Raw genomic sequence first — 19776 nt, forward strand, 5'->3', positions numbered from 1 at the left:
GACCTCTTTTCAAGCTGCTTGACCAGAAATCAAAGTCTTTGCTTATTCTTCATTTGTTTGGATGGAAAATTGTTGGAAAATGTATGAGCTGTATGCCTTAATTTCAACAAAATATATAGACTTAGCTTTCATTTGACACCCAATTTGACATGCTCCTACTGTATGAACTTCACATGTTGGTGCTTATGGGTCATTTTACATGGATATTACCTGAAATTAAAATAGCTATCTGCAAAATATGATTATTCAAAGTCCTCAGCCTTAAATCTGAATCTCCCGACGTAGATTGTAGAACTGCCCTCAAACCTAGTTTATTGTCAAGCTTGAGTATCAAGCTCTCTATCAACTCAAACATGATCATCCCATTTGTTGTTCTACAAATGAAATTGACAGCTATCATCCATTGTCGGGGGATACACCTAACATCACAACAGAGACATTGAATCAAGGAGGTAAAACAAAAAACAACGAAAATCACTCTTCACACATAGAGAGGAATGTATTCTGGGTGTATGTTGTCAGAGCAGACACCAGAGAGGCATTCCTTCACATAGGTTTTAACGACAAAACCAAATAGAGAGTCTTCTACAGTCACCCATCCTTTATCAGGATGTTGCTCTCCGCGACATTCTTTACATGTGTTGCCGCATAAAGTGAACCCTACAGGTTTCAAGTGGTTGCCGAGCCCCTGCAAGATGACCCGGTGAACCCCGCTATCTGCCTGCACATTCCTTCCAATTGGCTGACTGGGAGCTAGGTCCTTATGGCCATAAAGGGCTGGTGTGGCTGATATAGGTCTCCCTCAACTAGCATGCCCTAGTGAAAGGCTTAATCAGAGAGGACGGTGATAACTGCAGCTATGAGGCGATGGGAGAATGGGAGAAAGTCATGAAGCTGTACAGCTGAGCTGGTGGTGTTACTTTATGGATAAGGTGCTACTGATGGCTGTGTGTACATTCACACAAACAAACCTGCTTATATGGATTAGTTATATACACAAATACTAATGTGTACACATAAACACACATACAGCCAGTACATATTTCTACACTCAAGGCACAGCTGTCCTCAGAGCATCTGCGTATTGTACATAAAGCCCACTGGGTGCATCCACTCGCACATGCTTTTACACAAAATTACTGTAAATAGCTACTCTGCACACATACCAAACACAGGAATAAATTACCAAGGAGAAAATGGAATCTAATTTCTCATAATAATTATGTCTGGATCTGAGCTCAAAGGGGAACCATCCATAACCCAATGATTGTGTTTGGTAATACGTTCCAAGGCTCTTTCAATAGTGCTTGTGTGCTCACTGTTGAGAGGGCCAAATATGAGTACAGGGGTGAAAATGGATGAGATTGTTGCTGCCTCAGTTCAACTGCCAATGCTGAGAGAATGGTTACTGAAGTTAATTCCTCGCTGAAAGCTGAATTCAGAATGTAAATGAAGGCAATGATTGATTAGGCTTCATTCCGGCATATTCATTCACTCACCTTAGACATGGAATCTCGCAGGCTGTTTATAAATCACTTAAAAGGCAAAGGAAACCTTTAGTTTCCTCACCAAATTATCATCCATTTCCAAGTCTAACCAAACCACTGTGGCGTCATTTGGACCTCTTTTCAGCACTGGCAGGCTGACCTATTTTTCCGAAAAAGATGCCCAAACTACCAAACATCCATAACCCCCCCCCCCCCCCACCCCCTTAAAATCACACATGTTCACAAATCACCTTTTGTTGGAAGGGGGGGGGACAAGTCTGGAACCCATTTCTGCCAGTTTTCAGATAACAACATGAGTAGCACTTCAGTGACACTCCACAGATCACAGGTTAGCGGTGCACACACAATGACTCCATTCATTAACTGGGCCTGAAATACCATTTCACAGCAGATGCCATCTTTCTACCCGCACGCTAGACATTGAGGAGAGACACGGCAATAATACGCTTGAAACATTTTTGGCAGCTTTCATCCATAAATGGCTCAGGTATGTGTGTTTAAGAGGGGACAAAAATTACAATAGTGAAATGAAGCAACAGTTGGTCTGAACTACAATACTGAGGTCCCACGTATTAAGATGAACCCACGGTTTTCAGATGAATCGGGTTCTTCATACCTGATGATAGTATATACACACACACTCCATCCTGGCAATGCTACGGCAAACCATCGCAATTAGAAAAAAAACCTTTCGTAGAATTCCTTTTCATCGATCACGCCGAGTCAATAGCGCTAATGGCTAGTTTGCAGGACTTCTCGCGTTAGAGATGTCAAAAAGACAGTTGTGTGCAGAGTGACTCCAACCCAAACACGCCATTACCCAGGTGGACCCATGGCACTGTCCGATGGCCTCGGCTCAGAGCGTATCCGATGAATCGACTACAATACACTGCAGCTGCGAAAGCGATTGCATAATTACAAATAAATGAAGACATCATATATCCTGGATTTCCACAATGATACCCGAGAAAGAGGTCTGTTAGCATAAAGTCCCAGATTAATTGGTATAAATTGGTCATTGACGCCCGTCTTACTCAGTACAGTTATCGTCGGTGAGTTCTGCAATGACCAATGAGCGAGGTGAACAATCCCATGGGTGTCATCCATATAAGGCATTAAACCCAGACTCTATCAATATTTGAAAATAATTTTGCATGTGAGTCGGGGCTACATCGGATGGGCCTTGCATCCGGTTGTTCCAACTTCCACCCTGTTTGGAAAAGGTTCCACGTGCCGGTCTACTGCTATATGCAGCTGTCAAGGGGTTGAAAATAGAGGGCGTAAGAGAAAGGGCCGGTGCCAAAATGAAAAAGGACCTAACCCTAGGCCTCATGCAACACCTATACAGCAGATGTGCCACACTCACAATTAATTGAGCGGTTCGTCCACAAAGGAATTCACTTTTGAGAGGCAAGGAGGTGTGTCTAATAGCACCAGACCTCTGTGACACCGGGGGACTTTTCAACAGTATGGGTGAACCATCTCTGGTCTATCCCTTCTTCATTCGATTTCTCTTATCCGACACACACGCTCGCGAACAAACATCTAAACACACACCTTCTCACACACGTGCCCCGTGCAAGAAGGCACACACACACACACATGCTCACATACACTTAGCCTATCAACAGTGAGGCATGTACACACGCACACACAATCGAGTGGCTGCTGAATGAGCTATCTTTTAGCTTACACAGAACAGTACATTGCACTGCAGATACTGTACTTTGACGTAAAATATTTCTCTATAAACCTCACTTTGTGATAAAACTGGATGATACTGTAGCATAGCCACTGAAGTTGTATATACTTACTACACCAAAGATCTCCAAATAGTCGGCTGGGACATTGCTGGATCACAGTCCAGTGTTTCCGGGCAGACGTTGGATTTCATTGGGGTGTTTATCTAGTTGTTGGTGGTGACAGGAAATCTGTGGTGATATCACAAGAGGGTGTTAGCCACAATGCTAATTCAGTCTTAGAAAGCCTTCCATGTGATCCTCTGGCAAAAATGTTGCCATCAACACCTCAACACAGACACAGTATGATTGGTACCTATAACAATACAATTATTACAGTATTTTAACATGTAATTTAGGGTATATTTTACATGTACAGGTAAGTGCCAAAATAAAGGAAACACCAACATAAACTTTCTTAATAGCGCGTTGGGCCACCACGAGCCGCCAGAACAGCTTCAATGTGCCATGACATAGATTTTAAAAGTGTCTGGAACTCTAATGGAGGGATGAGACACCATTCTTCCATGAGAAATTGCATAATGTGGTGTTTTGTTGATGGGGGTGGAAAATGTTTTCTCAGGTGCCGCTCCAGAATCTCCCATAAGTTTTTAATTTGGTTCAGGTCATGTGACTGAAGCATAGGATGTTTAAATTGCTTAGTTAAACCAGGAACAACACCTGCATGGAAGCACCTGCTTTCAATAAATAGTGTTTCCTTTATTTTGTCAGTTACCTGTATGTCAACATAAATCGGTAATGTCTTCAGCGTCATCAATTCCTCTATGTAAAGAGTGAGCAGAGAGAGTTTGTGAAGTAGCATGCAGCTCGGGCTACAGTGCTCATCCTCACGTCTTTGAATCACCAACTGCCATCCTCCAGCCCCGTTGCCAATTAGGAGAAAGAGCAGAGTGGCCGACAGCAGAGATAAGGCTTATTAAGGCTCATTTGGCCCCTCCTCAACATGTACACACACATATATACACGCACAAACACAGTGCACACACACCCAAGCTCTTCTACTGAGAATAAACTCCAATGAGCTTAGTCTCTATGTTTCCTTAATCTGCTGGGGTTTACAGAAACAAACACACTACCTGTTTATAGGAAAATCCTGTTTGCATTCTCTCAACCAGACACATAAACAGACATACTCTGCCAATGTAGCAAACTGTCACGACTTCCACCGAAGTCCGTCTCTCTCCTTGTTCGGGACGACGTCACCGGCTTTCTAGCCATCGCCAATCCACTTTTCCATTTGTTTTGTCTTTGTCTTACACACCTGGTTTCAATCCCCCAATTACCTGTTCATTATTTAACCCTCTGTTCCCCTATATTTGTTTGTGAGTGATTGTTTCTATGTAGGAAGGTCCGTTATTGTGGCCTCTGTTTTTGTATTTATTACATGTTGAGTATATGTTTATTATATGTTGAGTAAAATACGTTTATTTACTCATATCTGCTGTCCTGCGTCTGACTCCTATACACCAGCTACACACAGACTTCCCTACAACTTCCCAAACCCCCCTACAACTTCCCTACACACAGACTTCCCTATGACTTCCCTTGTTTGTTAGTGACGGGGGGGTTGACATCAGAAGAAAAGGACCCGCAGTACCCACAACCATTTATAGTAGAGGAATTATACATACAGTGGCAAGAAAAAGTATATGAACCCCTTGGAATTACCTGGATTTCTGCATAAATTGGTAATCAAATTTGAGCTGATCTTCATCTAAGTCCTAACAATAGACAAACATAGTGTGCTTAAATTAATAACACAAAAAGTATTGTATTTTTCTTGTCTATATTGAATACATAATTTAAACATTCACATTGTAGGTTGGAAAAAGTATGTGAACCCTTAGGCTAATGACTTCTCCAAAAGCGCATTGGAATCAGGAGTCAGCTAACCTGGAGTCCAATCAATGAGACGAGATTGAAGATGTTGGTTAGTGCAGCCTTGCCTATAAAAAACACTCACAAAATTTGAGATTGCTATTCACAAGAAGCATTGCCTGATGTGAACCATGCCTCAAACAAAAGAGATCGCAGAAGACCAAAGATTAAGAATTGTTGACTTGCATAAAGCTGGAAAGGGTTACAAAAGTACCTCTAAAAGCCTTGAAGTTTATCAGTCCACGGTAAGACAAATTGTCTATAAATAGAGAAAGTTCAGCACTGTTGCTACTCTCCCTAGGAGTGGCCGTCCTGCAAAGATGACTGCAAGAGCACAGTGCAGAATGCTCAATGCGGTTAAAAATAATCAGAGTGTCAGCTAAAGACTTACAGAAATCTCTGGAACATGCTAACATCTCTGTTGACGAGTCTACAATACGTAAAACACTAAACAAGAATGGTGTTCATGGGAGGATACCACGGAAGAAACCACTGCTGTCCAAAAAAAACATCTGAACGTTTGAAGTTTGCAAAAGTGCACCTAGATGTTCCACAGCGCTACTGGCAAAATATTCCTTGGACAGATTCAACTATATTTTAGTTTGGAAGGAACACACAACACTTTGTGTGGAGAAAAAAGGCACAGCACACCAACATCAAAACCTCATCCCAACTGTAAAGTATGGTGGAGGGCGCATCATGGTTTGGGGCTGCTTTGCTGCCTCGGGGACTGGACAGCTTGCTATTATCGACGGACAAATTAATTCCCAAGTGTATTAATACATTTTGCAGGAGAATATATGGCTATATGTCCACCAATTAAAACTCAACAGAAGTTGGGTGATGCAACAGGACAACGACCCAAAACACAGTAGTAAATCAACAACAGAATGGCTTCAACTGAAGAAATTACGCATTCTGGAGTGGCCCAGTCAGAGACCTGACCTGAACCCGATTGAGATGCTGTGGCATGACCTCAAGAGAGCAGTTCACACCAGACGTCCCAAGAATATTGATGAACTGAAACAGTTTTGCGAAGACGAATAGTCCAAAAATCTGATCCACAACTACAAACAACATTTGGTGGAGGTTATTGCTGCCGAAGGAGGGTTCATCCAATACTTTTCCCACCCTGCACTGTGAATGTTTACACAGTGTTTTCAACAAATACATGAAAACGTATAATTGGTTTGTGTGTTATTTGTTTAAGCAGACTTTGTTTGTCTATTGTTGTGACCTCGGTGAAGACTAGATCAAATTTTTAATCCAGGTATTTACAAAGGGTTCACATACTTTTTCTTGCCACTCTTTCTTATTTTAGTAATGAACAATTGAACATAATGAAATCAAAATGATGCATGGAATAAGATTTTTTTTCATATAATATATATATATATATTTATATTTTTTTTCTTCTCCTGATCACTGCTGTCCTTTTGTTTCTCTTCCTACTTCTTAGAGAACCGCCTGGTGAACACACTTCCTTTCTTTCCCTTGCTTTCCATCTCAACACTGGACAGCATGATGGAGACCTCAGGGGCAGAGTTACTGTCTTTACTGGTCTTTTTCTCTTTCTCCTGCACTTTATCACCCACTGCCCACCTCTCCCCTCAGCCTCTTTTCCTCCATCTCTCCATTCCCCCTATTCTCCCCTCAGCCTCTTTTCCTCCATCTCTCCATTCTCCCTATTCTCCCCTCAGCCTCTTTTCCTCCATCTCTCTATTCCCCTTATTCTCCCCTCAGCCTCTTTTCCTCCATCTCTCCATTCCCCCTATTCTCCCCTCAGCCTCTTTTCCTCCATATCTCCATTCCCCCTATTCTCCCTATTCTCCCCTCAGCCTCTTTTCCTCCATCTCTCTATTCCCCCTATTCTCCCCTCAGCCTCTTTTCCTCCATCTCATCATTCTCCCTATTCTCCCCTCAGCCTCTTTTCCTCCATCTCTCCATTCCCCCTATTCTCCCCTCAGCCTCTTTTCCTCCATCTCTCCATTCCCCCTATTCTCCCCTCAGCCTCTTTTCCTCCATCTCTCTATTCCCCCTATTCTCCCCCCAGCCTCTTTTCCTCCATCTCTCCATTCCCCCTATTCTCCCCTCAGCCTCTTTTCCTCCATTGCTCCATTCCCCCTATTCTCCCCTCAGCCTCTTTTCCTCCATCTCTCCATTCCCCCTATTCTCCCCTCAGCCTCTTTTCCTCCATCTCTCCATTCCCCCTATTCTCCCCACAGCCTCTTTTCCTCCATCTCTCCATTCCCCCTATTCTCCCCTCAGCCTCTTTTCCTCCATCTCTCCATTCCCCCTATTCTCCCCACAGCCTCTTTTCCTCCATCTCTCCATTCCCCCTATTCTCCCCTCAGCCTCTTTTCCTCCATCTCTCCATTCCCCCTATTCTCCCCTCAGCCCCTTTTCCTCCATCTCTCCATTCCCCCTATTCTCCCCTCAGCCTCTTTTCCTCCATCTCTCCATTCCCCCTATTCTCCCCTCAGCCTCTTTTCCTCCATCTCTCCATTCCCCCTATTCTCCCCTCAGCCTCTTTTCCTCCATCTCTCCATTCCCCTATTCTCCCCCAGCCTCTTTTCCTCCATCTCTCCATTCCCCCTATTCTCCCCCTAGCCCCTTTTCCTCCATCTCTCCATTCCCCCTATTCTCCCCTCAGCCTCTTTTCCTCCATCTCTCTATTCCCCCTATTCTCCCCTCAGCCTCTTTTCCTCCATCTCTCTATTCCCCCTATTCTCCCATCAGCCTCTTTTCCTCCATCTCTCCATTCCCCCTATTCTCCCCCAGCCTCTTTTCCTCCATCTCTCCATTCCCCCTATTCTCCCCCTAGCCCCTTTTCCTCCATCTCTCCATTCCCCCTATTCTCCCCTCAGCCTCTTTTCCTCCATCTCTCTATTCCCCCTATTCTCCCCTCAGCCTCTTTTCCTCCATCTCTCCATTCCCCCTATTCTCCCCTCAGCCTCTTTTCCTCCATCTCTCCATTCCCCCTATTCTCCCCTCAGCCTCTTTTCCTCCATATCTCCATTCCCCCTATTCTCCCCTCAGCCTCTTTTCCTCCATCTCTCCATTCCCCCTATTCTCCCCTCAGCCTCTTTTCCCCCATCTCTCTATTCCCCCTATTCTCCCCCCAGCCTCTTTTCCTCCATCTCTCCATTCCCACTATTCTCCCCTCAGCCTCTTTTCCTCCATCTCTCCATTCCCCCTATTCTCCCCTCAGCCTCTTTTCCTCCATCTCTCTATTCCCCCTATTCTCCCCTCAGCCTCTTTTCCTCCATCTCTCCATTCCCCCTATTCTCCCCCCAGCCTCTTTTCCTCCATCTCTCCATTCCCCCTATTCTCCCCCTAGCCCCTTTTCCTCCATCTCTCCATTCCCCCTATTCTCCCCTCAGCCTCTTTTCCTCCATATCTCCATTCCCCCTATTCTCCCCTCAGCCTCTTTTCCTCCATCTCTCCATTCCCCCTATTCTCCCCTCAGCCTCTTTTCCTCCATCTCTCTATTCCCCCTATTCTCCCCCCAGCCTCTTTTCCTCCATCTCTCCATTCCCCCTATTCTCCCCTCAGCCTCTTTTCCTCCATCTCTCCATTCCCCCTATTCTCCCCTCAGCCTCTTTTCCTCCATCTCTCTATTCCCCCTATTCTCCCCTCAGCCTCTTTTCCTCCATCTCTCCATTCCCCCTATTCTCCCCTCAGCCTCTTTTCCTCCATCTCTCCATTCCCCCTATTCTCCCCTCAGCCTCTTTTCCTCCATATCTCCATTCCCCCTATTCTCCCCTCAGCCTCTTTTCCTCCATCTCTCCATTCCCCCTATTCTCCCCTCAGCCTCTTTTCCTCCATCTCTCTATTCCCCCTATTCTCCCCCAGCCTCTTTTCCTCCATCTCTCCATTCCCCCTATTCTCCCCTCAGCCTCTTTTCCTCCATTGCTCCATTCCCCCTATTCTCCCCTCAGCCTCTTTTCCTCCATCTCTCCATTCCCCCTATTCTCCCCTCAGCCTCTTTTCCTCCATCTCTCCATTCCCCCTATTCTCCCCACAGCCTCTTTTCCTCCATCTCTCCATTCCCCCTATTCTCCCCTCAGCCTCTTTTCCTCCATCTCTCCATTCCCCTATTCTCCCCTCAGCCTCTTTTCCTCCATCTCTCCATTCCCCCTATTCTCCCCTCAGCCTCTTTTCCTCCATCTCTCCATTCCCCCTATTCTCCCCACAGCCTCTTTTCCTCCATCTCTCCATTCCCCCTATTCTCCCCTCAGCCTCTTTTCCTCCATCTCTCCATTCCCCCTATTCTCCCCACAGCCTCTTTTCCTCCATCTCTCCATTCCCCCTATTCTCCCCTCAGCCTCTTTTCCTCCATCTCTCCATTCCCCCTATTCTCCCCTCAGCCTCTTTTCCTCCATCTCTCCATTCCCCCTATTCTCCCCACAGCCTCTTTTCCTCCATCTCTCCATTCCCCCTATTCTCCCCTCAGCCTCTTTTCCTCCATCTCTCCATTCCCCCTATTCTCCCCTCAGCCTCTTTTCCTCCATATCTCCATTCCCCCTATTCTCCCCTCAGCCTCTTTTCCTCCATCTCTCCATTCCCCCTATTCTCCCCTCAGCCTCTTTTCCTCCATCTCTCTATTCCCCCTATTCTCCCCCAGCCTCTTTTCCTCCATCTCTCCATTCCCCCTATTCTCCCCTCAGCCTCTTTTCCTCCATTGCTCCATTCCCCCTATTCTCCCCTCAGCCTCTTTTCCTCCATCTCTCCATTCCCCCTATTCTCCCCCTAGCCCCTTTTCCTCCATCTCTCCATTCCCCCTATTCTCCCCTCAGCCTCTTTTCCTCCATCTCTCTATTCCCCCTATTCTCCCCTCAGCCTCTTTTCCTCCATCTCTCTATTCCCCCTATTCTCCCCTCAGCCTCTTTTCCTCCATCTCTCCATTCCCCCTATTCTCCCCTCAGCCTCTTTTCCTCCATATCTCCATTCCCCCTATTCTCCCCTCAGCCTCTTTTCCTCCATCTCTCCATTCCCCCTATTCTCCCCTCAGCCTCTTTTCCTCCATCTCTCTATTCCCCCTATTCTCCCCCAGCCTCTTTTCCTCCATCTCTCCATTCCCCCTATTCTCCCCCAGACTCTTTTCCTCCATCTCTCCATTCCCCCTATTCTCCCCTCAGCCTCTTTTCCTCCATCTCTCCATTCCCCCTATTCTCCTCTCTCACTCTTTCCTCCATCTTCCTCCTCTCCATCCATCTCCCGCTCCTCCGGCATGCTATTTTCTTCATCCTCACTCCATTCCTGCCCCCCAGGTGAAAATAAGGTCATGTCTGTCTCAGTTGTGTCCAGGTTCATATCTCTTCTCAGTTCTGCCCTCACTAGAAATCCCCCTCACTGTCTCCTTCCTCAACTCCTCCCTCTCTTTCCGTTCTCTCTCTCTCCATCGTCTTATCGAGGTTCTCCAGTTTTTCTCCTCCTCTCTTCCTCAATGAATTTCTCTCTATCTCTCTAACACTTCCTGTGTGTGTCCAGCTATTTTACGAGTTCTGCCACCTCCCTCTTTTATGCTTGCAATTTTCCTTCTTTCTCGCTCACTTTGCTTTCTCTCTCCTCCACCCCTGCCTGAATTCCCGCAGACTCCATTCTCAACTCCTCTCTCGTCTGTCGCTTCCACACTTCCTACCCTGGCATTCGCTCCGCTGCAGAAAGCCACGTCTTCTCCTTGTCTTTCGTTTCCTCTGTCCTTCGTCCCTGATCGGACCTACTCCTTCTCTTCCCCTGCTGTGTCCAATCCAGTTTGGAAGTCTTTGATTTTGATCTCAGTCTCTTTTCTGTTCAACACGTTCCTCTCCTCCATCTGAAATGTCCTCATCCTTTCATCCACATACAGTGCATCCTCCACTCCTCCATCTTATCCAAATCCCACATCTCCACTATTGGCTACAAGATCGAGAGAGATAATTTACCATAATAAATTATTTTCACAGGATTAAATGATACATTATTACAGGATTAGAGACCTATACGTATTTGGTACTATAATTGAGTAATTACAGTACCAAATACGTATAGGTCTCTAATCCTCTAATAATTGCCACTATACTTACTATCAGTCATTCTTCTCTCCTTTGATGTATTTGCATCTGGGGAATCAGCCAAGTGTGGCAAGGAAAGGCATTCTAACTGTGAAATATATTGAATGGATTTGAATCACAATCATAGAATTAGAATTCCGAATGAATTAGATGTAGCATTCTATTTCTATTATCATATCAATAGAGTCTCTCCATTGCTCAGCCTGACCTACTCTTGGCGTACCTGTGGTTATATTTCACACTTGATTAAATTAGCACACACACCTGGCCCGGCTGTTCCCTTTCTCTCTCACACCCTCACAGCTGGTAATCTTGTTGTCAGGGTTATTATTAGGGCTGTGGACCTTGGCTAGCCTTTTAGATATTGGTGCTGCTTTCATCAGCCCCATCCTCCTTTATTGCTCTTTATCTGTTTGCCCTTAACCTTTTCTCCCATGGGTCCGTTGGCCAATTTTACTCACTACTGGAGTATAAATAAAGTGAATTAAAGCATTCATCTAAGGTCTCATAGTGCAGTGTCATGCCACGATTAGCACCCTGGTGCCCTAGATCTATAACTGCTCTTTTACAGATCTATTAGATGTACCTTAGATCTATTAGATGTGCCTATAGTCGATTGCCGCACCAATGTAGTAAAATTATTTTTTAAATCCTCATCAAAATCCGTCAATTTATGCTCAAGATATCTGTTTTTCCACTGCATCTGCCGGTGAAAGGTGGCGGTGGCGGTGGCGGTGGCGGTGGCAGTGAAAGGTGGCAGAGCTTGAACGGTATTTGTCAGACCATGAGACATCCCGAAAATCAGTAATCTTACGAAAAAGTCTGTAGCGTCCGAATGGTTTGATCTACTATTATGGCCCCTTTATGGAAAGGGGAGACAAGTGTCACGGGACTCATCTGAAGGTAACCTGCGCTGGTCTAAAAAAAGTATAAAGGTAGTTGTGTGCCTACCCAAAAAAAGGGGTTAAATATCTGTAAAAAAATATATATATACAGTATATTTTTCCTGAGCTTTCTTGTATCTCCTAGATATAGGACAAACACTTCAAAACCTTATTTCTTATTATGTATTATGTATTTTTTGCCATTTATGAATGTTTTATTCAATATGTTTCTTGGGCTACAGTAGTAAAGGTCAAATTCTATATTTGATCAAATAATTGCAGTATATATTTTGATACCTAAATCTAAATCAAGTGGCCCATAATATAACCATCTAAAAACACTTCCAACTTCCATAATTTCCATTGAACCCCCCGCCCCCGGCATGTACCTGAAAGGTTTATTTTAGCTCTTTAGATATTAATGTTTGAGTGCAGGCATCAATGACTCAACATTGTTCTTCTGCATGTGGCAATCACTAGTTATGTGTGGCATGAAGAGTGATTCTCTATGAAGTCTCTAAGGAAATGCCAGTGAGCACAGCATGGAAGACGTGATAACACATCCATAAGGTTAAACTGAAGTTAATGGTTGGACCCGATGCTCAAACATATCCAACTGTCAAAAATCCAAATAACCACTGGAGAGAGTTTTAAATACTGCACACGTTCAATGAAAGCTGACAAATAACATGCAGATATGATTTAAAACGGCTTTGCACAATTCTTAGCTTTTCACCTCTTTCTGTCAACTGTATGCTTAACCTTCCACTTGTATTCTTAAGTAATTCGTACAGATAGATGTTCAACTTGCACAATAGTAACCAAGCATGCCAATTTCCCCCTAATGAATGTGGATTCATAATGCAAGACCTGGAATCTGAGATGAGGAAGGCTTTCCTTTTTGTTTGCCACATATTTTAATTTTGGCGCTATCCAATCCCTTATCATGACCATGTTCTCAATACAAAGGTCAAAAGCCATGTTGGTGATCAGCAAAAAAAGTAGAATCCAATGTAAGTGTCAAAGTCGGTTCCCACCTGACCAACTGAGCTAATTGATCAGTTCTGTGATTGCCTAAATTCAACACACCTGGTATTCCAGGTCAGTTCAATCAAAAACAGGAAGTGCCTGCGGTACTCCATGACCAGTGTTGCCTACCCCTGACGTAGAGATTAAGTCGGCCATTAAGACCCTTTTAGATACCGCTGACAGTTTGTTCTGACCTGGATTTATGGCTGTTTAGTGTTGCAATCCCCTCAAGAGTACTTTATTACTGTAATCAAAAACATATTGCTTTGGCGGGAAGGACGGGGGTCAAAGGACGGCAGATTTATCATCTCCTGTGATGTCCCCTACGTTGCATTGCCAAGGAGAGGGTCAGCTTACTCTCGGAGTCTGTTGATCCACCTGCCCGTCTCGCCGCCTGCTGAGCACAGTACATGTCATACGGAGACCTCTATGGAGCCTCTCTGTCATACTCCCAGGTGTGGCTCTGTGCCTTCACCCATCATCCTCTTCTTCAGTGCTAACGGGGGAAGGTGCGTCACCCGATAAAGTGGCAGTGACAGACGAACCCGGACCCTGGTCCAAAGGAGCTCATCGCTCCAGGCTATTCTCCTTGTGTTGAGAGCTTTCTTGGCAACGGGCACACAGCATATGAAGGTGCTTAGCACGAGACCTCTCCCACTCTCCCTCACAGTGGCAGGACAGGAAGAAAGAGTGAGCTAGCATGCTAAGAGTCAGCAGGAGTTGGATGTAATGTTGAAAGGCTGGCGAGTGTCCAACAGAATATGACATGCTCAATATAGTGTGGTGTGATAGACAAGCTATAGATGATATACACGTTTTCATTTTGCACACATCCGCTGTTCATTATCAGTTGGGAGGGTCCGGATGTCACGCCCTGGTTGAAATATATTATGTTTATCTTAATTTATTTGGTCAGGCCAGGGTGTCACATGGGTTATTGTGGTGTGTTTTTGTCTTGGGGTTTTGTGGGGTGTCTAGCATAGTCTATGGCTGCCTGAGGCGGTTCTCAATCAGAGTCAGGTGATTATCGTTGTCTCTGATTGGGAAGCATATTTAGGTAGCCATATTCTTTGAGTGTTTCGTGGGTGATTGTTCCTGTCTCTGTGTTTGTATTCACCAGATAGGCTGTAAAGGTTTTCACGTTCCGTTTGTTGTTTTGTATTGTCCATTTTTTCATGTCGAGTCATTTTTCATTAAAGGACATGAGTAACCACCACGCCGCATTTTGGTCCGCTTCTCCTTCAACAGACGAACGCCGTTACAGAATCACCCACCACAACAGGACCAAGCGGCGTGGTAACAAGCAGGTGCAGCAAAAGGAGGAATGGACATGGGAAGACGTTTTGGATGGCAAGGGTTGTTACACTTGGGAGGAGATACTGGCTGGAAGAGATCACCTCCCATGGGAACAGGTGGAGGCACTTAGGAGAGCAGAGGCAGCCGGAGAGAGGAGCCGGCGATACGAGGGAACACAGGGAGTATGGCTACGCAAGGTAGGAGACCTGCGCAAACTTCCTGTGCTTACCGGGGGGCTAAAGAGACCGGGCAGGCACCGTGTTATGCTGTGGAGCGCACGGTGTCTCCAGTGCGGGTGCATAGCCCGGTGCGGTACATACCAACTCCTCGTATTGGCCGGGCTAGAGTGGGAATCGAGCCAGGCAAGGTTGGGCAGGCTCGGTGCTCAAGAGCTCCAGTGCGCCTGCACGGTCCGGTCTATCCAGTGCCACCTCCACACACCAGTCCTCCGGTGGCAGCTCCCCGCACCAGGCTTCCTGTGCGTGTTCTCGGCCCAGTACCACCAGTGCCAGCACCACGCATCAGGCCTACAGTGCGCCTCGCCTGTTCAGCGCTGCCCAAGGCTTCCTCCTCTCCTGCGCTGCTGGATCCTTCTGCCTGTTCAGCGCTGCCGGAGGCTTTCTCCTCTCCTGCGCTGCCGGAGTCTCCCGCCTGTTCAGCGCTACCAGTCTGCATGGAGCAGCCAGAGCTGCCAGTCTGCATGGAGCAGCCAGAGCTGTCAGTCTGCATGGAGCAGCCAGAGCTGTCAGTCTGCATGGAGCAGCCAGAGCTGTCAGTCTGCATGGAGCAGCCAGAGATGCCAGTCTGCATGGAGCAGCCAGAGCTGCCAGTCTACATGGAGCAGCCAGAGCTGCCAGTCTGCAAGGAGCTGCCAGTCTGCAAGGGGCTGCCAGTCTGCAAGAAGCCGCCAGATATGTCAGTCTACATGGAGCAGCCAGAGCCGCCAGTCAGCATGGAGCAGCCAGATCCGTCAGTCTGCCAGGATCCGCTAGTCAGCCAGACTCATCCAGATCTGCCAGTCAGCCAGACTCTTCCAGATCTGCCAGTCAGCCAGACTCTTCCAGATCTGCCAGTCAACCAGACTCTTCCAGATCTGCCAGTCAACCAGACTCTTCCAGATCTGCCAGTCAGCCAGACTCTTCCAGATCTGTCAGTCAGCCAGACTCTTCCAGATCTGCCAGTCAACCAGACTCTTCCAGATCGGCCAGTCAACCAGACTCTTCCAGATCCGCCAGTCAGCCAGGATCTGCCGGATCCAACTACCTGCCTGAGCTTCCTCTCAGTACTGAGCTTCCTCTCAGTGCTGGGCTTCCTCTCAGTGCTGGGCTTCCTCTCAGTGCTGGGCTTCCTCTCAGTGCTGGGCTTCCTCTCAGTGCTGGGCTTCCCCTCAGTGCTGGGCTTCCTCTCAGTGCTGGGCTTCCCCTCAGTCCCGAGCTTCCCCTCAGTGCTGAGCTTACTCAGTCCCGAGCTGCCCCTCAGTTCCGAGCTGCCCCTCAGTCCCGAGCTGCCCCTCAGTCCCGAGCTGCCCCTCACTCCCGAGCTGCCCCTCAGTTCCGAGCTGCCCCTCAGTCCAGTGGGGTTCTGAGTGAGGACTACTAGGCCATGGTCGGTGGCGAGGGTGGACTATCCTAGGACGCGAGGAGGGGGGACTAAGACATTTATAGAGTGGGGTCCACGTCCCGTGCCGGAGCCGCCACCATGGACAGACGCCCACCCGAACCCTCCCTATTGTTTTGATGTGCGTCCGGGAGTCCGCACCTTAGGGGGGGGTTCTGTCACGCCCTGGTTGAAATATATTATGTTTATCTTCATTTATTTGGTCAGGCCAGGGTGTGACATGGGTTATTGTGTTGTGTTTTTGTCTTGGGGTTTTGTGGGGTGTCTAGCATAGTCTATGGCTGCCTGAGGTGGTTCTCAAACAGAGTCAGGTGATTAGCGTTGTCTCTGATTGGGAACCATATTTAGGTAGCCATATTCTTTGAGTGTTTCGTGGGTGATTGTTCCTGTCTCTGTGTTTGTATTCACCAGATAGGCTGTACAGGTTTTCACGTTCCGTTTGTTGTTTTGTATTGTTCATTTTTTCATGTCGAGTCATTTTTCATTAAAGGACATGAGTAACCACCACGCTGCATTTTGGTCCGCTTCTCCTTCAACAGACGAACGCCGTTACACCGGATGCATAGATATTCAATTTGGGCAATAATATCTCTGGCACTAAATAATATCTCTGGCACAAAATAGTATCTCTGGAACCCATTGCATCATTAGAAAGAAGCATGATAAGTGTTGCATTGTGTGGTTGGATAAATCTTAAGTAAGATATGGACCTTGATCAGTAAATCACACATTTCCTCAAATATCATCGTTTCACAAAATAGTCTTGGTTCATATAGTTGGTAACAATGTGTGCAAGTATGTTATTTTAACAGACAAGACCAACAAACTTGGCACCGAGTGAGCTTTGACATTATCTTCAACCTTCTCAATACTGTCCCCTTGCTGCACGAACCATGGACATTCAGTGGCATTTTCTACATTCCATGAGAAGTGGAGTGTTAATTCCACACCAAAGACAACTTAGTGGTTTTAAACCCAACTCAAGCTTGGAAGTGATACACAGACAAACTCAGTAGTGATGACCTTTCAACCCTTTGATGGTCATTGTATATTGGGAGACATTACCTGTGGACCGACAGGCTATAACTCAGTTTCAGCACAACTTCTCTTATTTTTTCAAAACAAACAAGGAGAGCCTCCCGAGTGGCGCAGCGGTCTAAGGCACTGCATCACAGTGCTAGAGGTGTTCGATCCTGGGCTGTATCACAACCAGCCGTGATCAGGAATCCCATAGAGTGGTGCACAATTGGCCCAGCGTCGTCCATGTTAGGGGAGCGTTTGGCCAGGGGGGATTTATTTGGCTCATCGCGCTCTAGCGACTCCATGTGGCGGGCCGGACGCCTGCAGGCTGACCTGGGTCGTCAGTTGAATAGTGTTTCCTATGACACATTGGTACGATGGGTGGGTGTTAAGAAGCATGGTTTGGTGGGTCATGTTTCGGTGGATGTATGACTCGACCTGAGCCCGTTGGGGAGTTACAGAAATGAGACAAGATCAAAATTGGGGAGAAAAAGGGGGTAAAAAAAAGAAAGGAAGTTGGAGGTTTAAGATGACCTCTTGTTGCAGTTAATGTATCAACTGTTCCTTTTTTTCATAATGTTGACATCCTTAGTCCTCCATTTCAGCATCTACCTGATCTAACTATCTCTGACATGGCTCAATCCTCTTCCCCAAAACATGACCCCAGTCTGTTGTTAGTGAAAACAAAATGCCTGCCATGTTCCATCATGGTGAGTCATATTCCATGACAACAATGTCTTCAAGTTGTTTCAATTCACCATTTACATTTCCTTTAAGGGCACAACAACACCACCTTTACACATAGGAGAAGACCGTTTCCAACATGGAGACATATGTTTGTAATGGTAACAGACACAGCCAAATTCTGTTTTTGGCCGACTTTATGAAATCCTCTATTAGTTTTTATTTATCATAATACTGCTAATGCTGTATTTTTCTGCCTTCCCACAACCTGAGGTTTGGCATGCCAAAGCCTTCAGCAGAAAAAAAAGACAAAACATTGTCCATAAAACCACACTCAGTCTCTGGCTGCATTTCTAATGGAGTATTTCCTTCTCAATCATCTTATTTCCCCCTGAAACCCGATTTACACGTTTTACATCAAGTTTTCTGGCTTCTAACCATATCCTTGAAAAGGAAGTCCGAAAAAGTCAAGAGAAAGTATACGGTGAATGGAAAGGATCTGTTTGGAAATGTTTTAATAACGTTACTTATTACTACAACTCACCTGCATTTGCTTGGACTGCATCATCAATATTCACAAATCCACACAACCATATGCTGCCTACTGCTATATTACTTAAACTAAAAAGGATCTTGAAATTGACTTCACGTGGGAATAGAATGGCCGTTGTAACGTGTCATTGAATATATTATTAACGGATAGCTGTCTTCATTTTCAACAAAGTAGGGATAAGATCATTATAACAGACTTATTACAATAACCCAGGGTGAGTACTCCTAAAGAACATATTCGAGTTGAAATCCACATTTCAAGCTTTGTCAGCTGTTTTCCTTGCTAACTACACATGGGCTTCACTCAGTACAGAGCGTCGGGTGGCTGTCACTGAGGCACGGTTGAACAAGCAGAGAATGTGCGCTAGCCGTGCCCGCTGTCTGCCCATCTGTGAAAACGGGGAAACGACACTGCATAACCAGTCGCCAGTTCTGTAAACTGTTAGAAAATTAGGATCAACAAACAGAACCACCGCAGTCGGCAAGCTGGTCAAACCCCGGGTCAGAAAGGTCGCACACCATGTGCTGGTGCTTTCACTCCCCTTCATGGAAATGAGTTCTCATTTATTTGTACGAGCTAATAGTGACTTCAGTGCGTGACAAGTACATAGACATACACTCAAAGAACTGCTGAAGGCCTTACTTGCCTATCCTGAGGCACAGAGAGAGAGGGAGCTCCATTGATTGTGTTTATTGTTGGCCTCCTGAGCCATACAACAAAGTGACGTGATGTAAACCATTGGAGCACTTCTGGCCAAATTTGATGTGACAGTCTCACGGTAAACATATACATAGCGTGGCCAAGCTTATTCTTTTCCTTCACCTTCCACCCTAATGACTTGACATGAAATTGATTAGGGCAAATTAGCAGCCATGTAAACAGAAATTACGTAGATTAAAGGCAACCATAAATTGACTTTGATGGTGAAATTGGTGTATAAACCTTTAGTCAGTATGTGAAGAATCTAACCCCACAAAATGGCCTTTTCCCATTTACTACAGTTACTTCACATCGTAAAGGAAAGCGTGGAGGGGTATAGCGTGGAGGGGTATAGCGAGGTCTGGTTTGTACCACTGTGAGTGTTCCTGAAAGGTGATGGCTGTTACTTATCCCCACAAATCACACAGAGGATAACTTGCTGTTGGCTGAAGACACGTCAAGCTGACTGTTTTATTAGTTGCCTTTTTAATATGCAGCTAATGGCCCTACTTCTGCAAGGTGTTTAAGGTCCTCTTTAAACTCTGTCACTCACATCCCTTACCTCACCGGGTTGCAGATCAGTGAAGCAAGTGCCGCCAACCATGACGCAATGAGCCTTTACAGACCCTTTCCACAGTCAGGGAATAAGAGAAAGCAGCTCTGACTTCCCTATGTGGAAATACTGTACTTATGGTACGCCTGGGCTCAATGTCCGCCATCTTGTTCTCATTATTTTAGTTTGGTTCCATAAATGCCTCCCATAATCCAAAAGTCTTGTCAACCTGCTGCTGT

This window comes from Oncorhynchus masou, chromosome 13 (assembly GCF_036934945.1).
Source record: "Oncorhynchus masou masou isolate Uvic2021 chromosome 13, UVic_Omas_1.1, whole genome shotgun sequence".
In the NCBI taxonomy this organism is placed as follows: domain Eukaryota; kingdom Metazoa; phylum Chordata; class Actinopteri; order Salmoniformes; family Salmonidae; genus Oncorhynchus; species Oncorhynchus masou.